Source organism: Oncorhynchus mykiss, chromosome 17 (assembly GCF_013265735.2).
Source record: "Oncorhynchus mykiss isolate Arlee chromosome 17, USDA_OmykA_1.1, whole genome shotgun sequence".
Classification (NCBI taxonomy): Eukaryota; Metazoa; Chordata; class Actinopteri; order Salmoniformes; family Salmonidae; genus Oncorhynchus; species Oncorhynchus mykiss.
In genome coordinates, this window is record NC_048581.1 from 81,383,545 (window position 1) to 81,394,672 (window position 11,128).

Genomic DNA, 11,128 nt, shown 5'->3' on the forward strand with positions numbered 1-11,128 from the left:
CATATAGGAGTACACCACATCACTTTCTTCATCAATAAGTGCATTGATGATGTCGTCCCCAACCAGGGGATGTACGTACATACCCCAACCAGAAGCCATGGATTACAGGCAACATCTACACTGAGCTTAAGGGTAGAGCTGCAGCTTTCAAGTATCGGGACTTTTTTCAAACCTTTATTTAGCTAGGCAAGCCAGTTAAGAACAAATTCTTATTTACAATGACGGCCTACACCGGCCAAACCCGGATGACGCTGGGCCAATTGTGCGCCACCCTATGGGACTCCCAATCACGGCCAGTTGTGATACAGCCTGTATTCAAACCAGGGTGTCTGTAGTGACTCCTCAAGCACTGAGAAGCAGTGCCTTAGACCGCTTATTTTAAACTGAGGTTTCATTTGTTCTCTCGATGTGTCTCTCTTTCTCCATGGCCAGGGGAAGAGAGCCTCCTCCAGGAATTTATGACCTGAGATAACAGAACCTGGGTGTACAAGAGAGAGCGGGGGATGCCATGATCTATACACAGAAAGGGCCACGTCATGACACAAGTCTAGGTTCAAAAGGCTTCTTAATACCTTCCCACTAACGAAATGGCAACCAGCACAGGTGTAACACATACTGACTAACGAGGTGACGACAATCGGTGAGCCCTACATGCTAACAAGCTATACATGCTGAAGTCCAACCTCAAAACCTCAAAGGAAAAACCAAAACCTGTAACAGTCTGTAACTTTGTCACTCATCATTATTCACCATTCATTCAGCATTATCCGTAATCATGGTAGCATCCACGTTAATGTACAAGTGTTTAGAAACATATCATATTCTTATTTACAAAATGACACAATACATTATTTACCAGTCATTTCTATTGGCCACAAAATAATCTGAAACACAACCTAAACAAACTGTAAACGCATCCAACAAATATGAAGAGTCACAAGCTTGATGTAGTCATTACGTGCTATGAATATGGGACCAAAAATACTGTACTTAACATTTACTACTTTAATTCACATACTGTATAAGTGAATCTGTCCCAAAACCTTTGGTCCCCTAAAATGTGGGGGACTATGCAGAAAAAGTGCTATAGATTCTAAACGGTTGACCCGATATGGATGAAAATACCCTCAAATGAAGGCGGACAGTCTGCACTTTAACCTCATAGTCATGTATTGTATCAAATCCAAAGTTCTGGAGTAACACTAACCAGTGTACAGTGTGTGGAGGATAGTGAACAGTCTCAGAACACTAACCAGTGTACACTGGGGTACACTGGCTTCTCTTAAAATCCTGGTGGAGTCTGGCTCAGGTCCAACAGAGAAGAGGGACCTCCAGCAGCAGGTCCATCCAGAATGGAGGACTGGGCTGTAACCCTCTGGACACCAGCAACGCTGTACAGGTACTACTAAGATCATACTGGAGGTACTTCTCAAACTGACATTCAAAATACAGATTTTGCTGCCTTTCTGAACTTTATACCAAAATATAAACGTTACACCAAAAATATTGCAATTAAATAAATAGGCAAGAACTGCACTTTCGAACATTTTGGGATGGGTTGAACGTTTTGCCTTGATGGGTGACTAAAACCCTTGCTCAGTAGAAAGTGGATGAAATCTTCAGCCTGACCAGTTCACTGTTTGGTAATGTGAAATGTCCCACTGACAAGTGACCAATAAAGACAAACATATAATTCAAAGGGCTCCTCAGAGCATATGATGGAAGACAGTTTTATCAACTCTTTTATATTCACAATACATTTGATATTTTCTGTTTTTGTCGATGTCTTTTTAAACCTCCACTGTATTTTTAGTATGCTGACAATTGAATCACTACATTTTAGATGCAGTAGTATGATGACTACTGGATCAGTGTCACCTGGTCTAACGTCATTACATCATGTTTCAGTCATTTATCCACAATAGATGCTATCCATCTCTCAGGAATCTGTAACCATGCGTGTTCAAGTCGCACTACTGTGTCCCGAACTGAAGCAGTGGCTGCTACACTGGAAAACAAGCAATACATGTGTAAAATAGTCTGGGTAAAATGGAAAAACTGAGGCTGTGGAAGGCTGTGTATAATTGTGTCTCAAAAATAATTTATTAACATTGTTTGTGTTCACTTTAAATCAAACATTCACTACAACACTTTCCTTTTACAAAGCATTACTACAACGTTCTTTCATATAAACCTGGATAATCAATTGGAATACTTCCAGAAAGAGGAGAGTTAGACAGATAGAAGCTGTTTCCATAGTCGAGCCATAGTGTCCTGTAGAGACCATGGACATACTGACATGATAAAGCCATTCTTAGTTTAGTAGCAGTGAGATCTTTAGCTTACACAAAACAGCAGAATACATGCTTCTCTTGGTGATATGTGGTTTGCCTTCTGCTTTGTGGGTGCGGGTTGGTTTTAACATTATGTTGTGCTGTTAGTATTATGTTGGACTTTTACAGTCTCACAAATGTCTTCATCTAGCTCAGTGTTTCCCAACTCCAGTCCTCCAGTACCCCCAACAGCATACATTTGTTGCTGTAACCCCAGACAAGCACACCTGATTCAACTTGTCAACTAATCATCAAGCCCTCAATGAGTTGAATCATGTGAGTTTGTCTGGGACGACAAAACATTTGTTCTGTTGGGGGTACTGGAGGACTGGAGTTGGGAAGCATTGAGATAGATGTCCCAGAATTCCTTGGAATTTAGGTTGGCGTAAATGTCTGACATCTTAAACGTTTCTATCCTTGGTGTCCTTATCATGGCATGGCAACACTGTTTACACATACACCCATACAAAAATGTCATATGGTAACTAAATCACACATTTTATATGTTCTATGTTGTGTAGACAAACATACTCCTGACGGAGCAAACTCATATTTCCTCTGAGCTTCACGGTACTGGGCGATACTGGCAGTGCGCTAGTAACACAGCCCAGATTCTGTCTGCTTGAACATGAAGTCATTTTCCTACCACAGTAGAATCTCTGTTAACATGGATGCGTGGCCAGCAGAGGGCTCTGTTCAGCCCTGTTACATGATAGCCAATTAGATCAAAACGACTCAAAATGCCAATCAAACCGTCCGATATGCTTACGTTGGCATTGTGGAACACTGGTTATCACTAGCATCACACAACAGGTCGCACGCAACACTTACAACACGTCATGTGACATTTCTAATATGAGACATTTAGAAAGTTGAGCCCCACTTGGTTGGACTGGCCGTGATGGACAGGTTGGACGACAGACAGACAGATGCCCGTCAGGAGAAATAGGGATGCTGTGAAAAATCAGTACAGAGGAAAGCTAATCAAGCTACTGTTAGACAAAGGGTCAACATCATGAGATACAAAAGAGTCAACTTCAATGGTCATGTCCATGCAAGTGAAACGTCTAATCCAGACCAAGCAGTACAGAAAACACAGTTCATGCACATTGGAGTTGTTGTGTTATGTTGGAGCCAGGGAGGACACAAGTCAAAGGTTTCATAGAAAGAGGTGGTTTAGGAGCTAAAGACAAACACATGAGGATACAGTACATTCCAGCCCAGAATGTCTCTGGCACGTTAAAGCTCCAGTGATGTTACGTTATGACAAACACTTCCAAAAACCACAGCCCAGGTTGACCAGTGACCTCAATGCCCCCCGATGCATGTTATTGTTCTCAGCAGTGAAATATAAAATGACAGAAGACAAGCAACCGTGTCTGAATGTCACAACATTTCCAACTCCCATACACACGTTACAGTTAACTTAAGGTGCAGAGCACATCATTTTGACTAAATTCTGTGGGAGAATTTCTTGGTAGCCGACAAATGTCTCACATCTTCAAAAAAAATATATATTTAGGCTACCAATTTCTATTCAGACCGAACAGAGACAGAACAAACATAATTTATAAACCAGTTCCTGTAAAATGCAAATTAATTACTTAAAGATCATACAATGTGATTTTCTGGAGTTTTGTTTTATATCCCGTCTCTCACAGTTGAAGTGTACCTATGATAAAAATTACAGACCTCTACATGCTTTGTAAGTAGGAAAACCTGCATAATCGGCAGTGTATCAAATACCTGTTCTCTCCAATGTATATATAAATAAATACATATAGGACAAAACACACATCCCGACAAGAGAGACCACACAACATAAAGAGAAACATAATTCAACAACAGCAAGGCAGCAACACATGAAAACACAGCATGGTAGCAATACAACATGGTAGCAGCATAAAACGTGGTTCAAACATCATTGGGCACAGACAACAGCACAGAGAGCAAGAAGGTAGAGACAACAATACATCACGCAAAGCAGCCACAACTGTCAGTAAGAGTGTCCATGATTGAGTCTTTGAATGAAGAGATTGAGATAAAACTGTCCAGTTTGAGTGTTTGTTGCAGCTCGTTCCAGTCGCTAGCTGCAGCGAACTGAAAAGAGGAGCGACCCAGGGATGTTTGTGCTTTCAGGACCTTTAACAGAATGTGACTGGCAGAACATACACAATGCAAACCTCCCTTATACTTCTGTTGTTAAAATGCTGGTTGTGTGGAACCACCAGGCAGTTTCAGAACAACACACACACAGAGCGAGAGAGAGAGCGAGAGAGACAGAGAGAGCGATGCCTACACCCATGCTTCAACTTCCCTCTCGAAACATTATCCTCTGGAGCCATCAGTTGGTTAAATACACATCACTAGCCAATATCCACTACATTGATGAAGAGACTGACATTTGATTAACAACCTTATATAGCAATCTAATAAGAATAGAGTCCTCAACAGAACTTAAGACTGTACCAGGAAAACATAGCCGAGTGGTTTTCTATTCACATTAGAGCACAATAATACAGGTGGCTCCAAGGGATAAGTATGTGTGTAACCTTAAATATATTTAAAAACAACAATACACAAATATTTGTATCCAGTGGGACGGCAGGCATGTTTTAATTGACCTAGCATAGCATTGAGACATATCCAGCTAGTTATGGAGGGATTTGTATACCTCCACTAATATACATTACATGGCCAAAAGTATGTAAACACTGCTTGTCGAACATCTCATTCCAAATTTGTGGTCATTAATATGGAATTGGACCCCCCTTTGTTGCTACAACAGCCTCCACTCTTCTGGGAAGGCTTTCCACTAGATGTTGGAACATTGCTGCGGGGACTTGTTTCCATTCTGCCACAAAAACATTATTGAGTTCGGGCAATGGTGTTGGGAGATTAGGCCTGGCTCGCAGTCGTTATTCCAAATCATCCCAAAGGTGTTCAATGGGGTTAAGGTCAGGGCTCTGTGCAGGCCAGTTAAGCTCTCCCACACCGATCTCAACAAACCATTTCTGTATGGACCTGCTTTGTGCACGGGGGCATTGTCATGCTAAAACACGAAAGGGCCTTCTCCAAACTTTTGCCACAAAGTTGGAAGTACAGAATCGTCTAGAATTTCATTGTATGCTGTAGAATTAAGATTTCCCTTCACTGGAACTAAGGGGCCTAGCCCAAACCATGAAAAACAGCCCCAGACCATTATTCCCCCTCCACCTGACTTCACAGTCAGTTGGCACTATACATTTGGGCAGGTAGCGTTCTCCTGGCATCCGCCAAACCCAAATTCGACCGTCAGACTGCCAGATGGTGAAGCGTGATTCATCACTCCAGAAAACGCATTTCCACTGCTCCAGAATCCAATGGCGGAGAGCTTAACATCACTTCGGCAGATGCTTGACATTGTGCATGGTGAACTTAGGCCTGTGTGCAATTGCCCGGCCATAGAAACCCATTTCAAGAAACTCCTGACGAACAGTTATTGTGCTGATGCTGCTTCCAAAGGCAGTTTGGAACTCGGTAGTGAGTGTTGCAACCACTCGGCCATCCTGTTCTGTGAGCTTGTGTGATCTACCACTTCACGGCTGAGCCGTTGTTGCTCCTAGACGTTTCAAATTCACAATAACAGCACTTACAGTACCTATCAGTACAATGGACAGAGCCCCACGCACTAAAGCAAGGCAGTTTTGGTGATACTGATACATATAGGCTACAAGATAGATAGGGTAATTGACCTATTACAAACAGCATACAGTATGTGAATGCAATCTGTTAGCTGTCTTACCAGAATTATGCAAACTAAATGCTGATAGTAGTAGCCTAGTTATTTATTCATGCAAACAAAAATACTGAATAGCAGTTTGGCTTAGAATACTGACGCAAATGTGAACAAATGAATGTGAACAGAACAAAACAGCGATACCAGGTAGGCCTATAAAAACATCATGACACCACTGGCTATACCACCAAGATTTGGATAAAAACCAACCAGCAGATTGTTTCCTACCTTTTCAGAAGTCACAGCCTCCTTTATGCTCTGTGGAACTTCCTGAGTAATCGGTCATTCCATTTTGCCTGAAATTTTCTTGTAAGATCACACTCAACTGCAGGTTGGATTAGTTGAGCTTCCCTCGGCTGTACAGTAGCATGCTTCTTTAAAGTGGAAAATGAGTTCTCACATGTAGCACCTTTGGGGGGGGGGGGGGGTCATGCGCAGTCACAATTCTGTCTCTCTGTCTCTCTGTCGCTGTCTCTCTGTCGCTAAATCTCTCTCTCTCTCTGACTCTCACTGTTCCCTTTCCTCCAGGCCAACGCAGCCCTCCCTCCTGCTTTGTGGCTCATTGCAATCTTATGGAATTGGGCTGTGGGCAGTTAAGCAAAAATGTAGGAAAGCTTCCGGAGGACCTATAATCCTTTCACTCTCTCCTCTTCCTCTGTCTCCGCTGCTAAAGCCACTTTCTATCACTCTAAATGTCAAACTTCTACCTCTAACCCTAGGAAACTTTTACACCTTCTCCTCACTCCTTAATCCCCCACCCGTCCCTAATCTGCAGACCACTTTGTCAAGCACTTTGAAAAGAAAGTTAACGACATCCGCTCCTCGTCCACTCAGCCTATTGAACCCACTGGTCCTGCTCACACAGTATTACCCTACGCCTTGAATTCTCATCTTTCCCTCCAGATGAAATCATGCTACTAGTGAGGTCCGGCCGCTCGACATCCTACCCGCCCGACAACGACCCCAACCCCCTTCCCTTCTCCAGACCATCTCTGGTGACCTTCTCCCATTCCTCACTTCCCTTATCAATTCATCTATGACCACTGGCTGTGTCACCTCTGACTTCAAAATGGCCTGAGTAGCTCCCCTCCTGAAGGAACCAACACGTCCTCTTACGTCAAAAACGACTCTCTCTCTCCTCTGTTCTCATCCTCCTAGATCTATCCGCTGCCTTCCACTCCATGAACCATCCGATCCTCCTCTCCACCTTCTCAGGGCTGGGAGTCTCAAGCACTGCACACTTTTAGATTGCATCCTACCTGGCAGGCTGTTCCTACCAGGTGACATGGAGAGGATCTGTGTCTGCACCATGTACTCTCACTACTGGTGTCCCCTAGGGCTTGGTTCTAGGCCCTCTCCACTCTATATCCACCAATTCACAACATCGGTATGACCCTACCTCACACAGGAAGCAGCACAGATCCTGATCCAGGCACTTGTCATCTCCTGTCTGGAGTTCTGCAACTAATTGTTGGTTGGGCTCCCCGCATGTGCCGTCAAACCCCTCAACTTATCCAGAACTCTGCAGCCTACCTGGTGTTCAACCTTCCCAAGTTCTCCCATGTCACCCCGCTCCTCTACACACTCCAGTGGCTTCCAGTTGAAGCTCGCTTCCACTATAAGACCATGGTGCTTGCTTACTGAGCAGCAAGAGGAACTGCTCCTCCCTACCTTTAGGCTATGCTCAAACCCTACACCCCAACCCAAGCACTCCGTTCTGTTACCTCTTGGCTCTCTCACCCGTACGGGAGGGAGGCTCCCACTCAACCCAGTCCAAGCACTTCTTTGTTCTGGCACCCCAATGTTGGCGTCCCTGCCCATTTTCTGAAAACACCTGAAATCCTACCTGTTCAAAGAATATCTTAAATAATCCCCCCCCCCCCCCCCCCCCAAAAAAAAAAAAGCTATCTTAAGATGAATGCACTGACTGTAAATCGCTCTGCTAAATAACTCATGTTCTCTGCTGGTGCCAATAAAATAGTCTACTGTCCACACAATTTAACAGTTGAGAATTTTAAGACGGAGAATCTAGAGACAGATTAGTGTTTTCTTTGTCTTTTTCGACATTAGCCATTTGCTTTCTAAACTTGTTCTTATGATTCCCATGTCTGTATACTGTAGGCACGAGTAATTGTATAGTTAATGTTGGCAAGTTATATTTAATTTACTGTGGAATCTATGCCGCCAATATCAATGTGAAAGTAACCGGTCCAAGGCTATGCATCTCAGTGCTAGAGGCGTCACTACAAACCTGTCATTGGCCCGGTGTCATTAGGGTTAGGCGGTGTAGGCTGTCATTGGCCCGGTGTCATTTAGGGTTAGGCAGTGTAGGCTGTCATTGGCCCGGTGTCGTTTAGGGTTAGGCGGTGTAGGCTGTCATTGGCCCGGTGTCGTTAGGGTTAGGCGGTGTAGGCTGTCATTGGCCCGGTGTCATTAGGGTTAGGCGGTGTAGGCTGTCATTGGCCCGGTGTCGTTAGGGTTAGGCGGTGTAGGCTGTCATTGGCCCGGTGTCATTAGGGTTAGGCGGTGTAGGCTGTCATTGGCCCGGTGTCGTTAGGGTTAGGCGGTGTAGGCTGTCATTGTAAATAAGAATTTGTTCTTAACTGACTTACCTAGTTAAATAAAATGGCTGGCTACAAGGCCAAATTCAAATGCTGACATCAAGTTTCCAATTTGTCTCGATTGCATAAACACAAACTGGTTCCTGTAGCACAAAAACCCATACCCTTACATCATTCCCCAAAACACACACACATTTCCCATAACCGTAAACACTATTCACCTGTTTAAAACATGTTTCAATATTCAAAACTTTTTCTGCAAAACTAAACACAAGTGGCCAAATAAATTATTCATTGCACTATATATTCATTCAGCAAACACATGCTCTCAATATAATTAACTCAAGTTATCACAACCTAAACTCAAAGAGCACACCTTTCTCCAGGTGCAAACACTAAGCCTCAAAACTGTTAACACACCAATCAGAACTGCAGCATCAATAAATAGGGCTTAGAGGCGTGTCCATGTGCTTTGCAACAATGGATCCTAAAAATTCCGAAGTTGCAAGACAACAGAGAGGACGAGGACAAGTACGACAACAACAAAGACAAGTAATCTCAGATGAAATCCGTGCCACCCTAGTTCATCATGTGCTCATACATGGGACAGCTAGTGCAACCCAACCCAACTTTCTTTTTTCTTTACACACATCCATTGTCTGTACTTTCAGAAGGGAAACAGATCATTTGCCTTGTTGTTACTGTGATACATGTAATGTTGTAGTGCATATAGACTGAATCTCCACTTTGTTCTCAGTGTAGTTTTGACCACAGTAAGCCTCAAAATGGTTAAAACACCAATCAGAATTGCAGGATCAATAAATTCAAAACCAAAGGTCAGTAATGGTCAAATGTAATTTTTGAAGAACTGAGAGGTGGCCATCTAATGGCGGGAGGTGGAGACTTCTCACAGCTGAGCAGGAGACTGCCCTTGTGAATATGGTGATTGCCAATAATTCAATTCGTTCGAGGGAAATTCAAACCCAAATAGTTGAAGACCAGGTAGTCTTCCAAGGAATTGACAGCATCAGCATTTCCACCATTGACCGGATCGTTCAGAATAACCACATAAGGACAAAGCAGCTGTACCGTGTGCCTTTTGAAAGGAATTCGGAGTTAAAGAGCGACGATTCCAATATGTGCAGGTAATTGCTATATTGTACAGATTTTTTACAGTATGTAGAGTATGTCCCGTCTCTCCAGCATATCAATACAGTACTGTATAGTAATGTTACAGTAACTGCAGTAGACAATCTTTCATTCCAGTACAGTAGTGTATTTGTAGTACAGTAAAATGTGTTTTTACTTCTGTAGAGAATCATGAGCTGGATACCATGGCTGACCCACAGGAGTACATCTTCATCGACAAGGCATGATTCAACCCCAAAAAAAAGGCGCAAAAGTGGGAGCAAATTCATTGTTCACCATACAAGTTCCTGGCCAGAGGGGAGGTAATGTCACTCTATGTGCAGCCATCAGCAATCATGGCGTCCTCCACCGCCATGTGAAAGTGGGTCCATACAACACGGAACAACTCCTTCAATTTCTAGATCAGCTGCACAATAACATTCTTCAACCGGAAGGGCAACCAGAGCAAGCCCAATATGTTGTCATTTGGGATAACGTGAGTTTCCATCGGGCTGCTCTGGTTCGTGCCTGGTTCAATGACCAACCCAGGGTCACCGTTCTTTTTTTGCCAGCATATTCCCCATTTCTGAATCCGATTGAGGCATTTTTCTCAGCATGGTGGTGGAGAGTATATACCCGCAACCCCTACGCACGGCAAAACCTCCTGGAAGCAATGATGGAGGCCTGTGGTGATGTGTCTGTGGAGTCTATCCAGTGTTTTCTAAGGCACACAAGGGCATTTTCCCCACGCTGCCTGGCAAGAGCAAACATAATGTGTGACGTTGATGAGATTATGGCCTGAGATGATGAGAACGCTGATGCTGAGTAACCTGTACATTTGCTGCATTTGGAAATAAAGCTTTTGGAAATTGGGTATTTTACTGTGCATGGACTCTTCCTTACATGTTTTGTCAGGTTTTTGCCCAAAACAGCATATCCAGTAGTTCCCTTATCCACTAATGTAAGAAGTATTTATTACGCTACTGTTTTCAAGTTCTCATCAGGGTGTTCCTGAAAGGGTTATCTGGATAGTCAGTGCTGTGATTTTAGAAAGTTCCAAATTATTTCTCTAAAAACCTATTCTAAACATTTTGGTAATGTTTTGAATGAATCCCTCCAGTGTGTAACAGTCATGTAGTCTGTGTGTTTGACAGCTTGTGTGTGTCTGAGGGCAAAGTTTGAATTGGGACCCAGAAGTTAGATGTTTGTACCATTGGGTGTGAGGTTTTTAAAATTGTGTGTGAAGATTTGAGAAAATTGTGACTTGTTCCAGGAATTGTCTAAGCAATTGAGAATCTAAAGCAATCTCTGCATTGGCTAAACAGCTG

At 43.3% G+C, this 11,128-nt stretch overlaps 1 long non-coding RNA gene across 1 annotated transcript; it reads left to right on the top strand.

Annotated features, from left to right (window-relative positions):
* The first annotated feature begins 9,157 nt into the window (after nt 1-9,157).
* On the top strand, nt 9,158-10,056 carry LOC118940108. The gene is made up of 2 exons (XR_005036710.1): nt 9,158-9,817; nt 9,987-10,056. It is a non-coding gene; the product is annotated as an uncharacterized LOC118940108 (long non-coding RNA).
* The last annotated feature ends 1,072 nt before the right edge of the window (nt 10,057-11,128 follow it).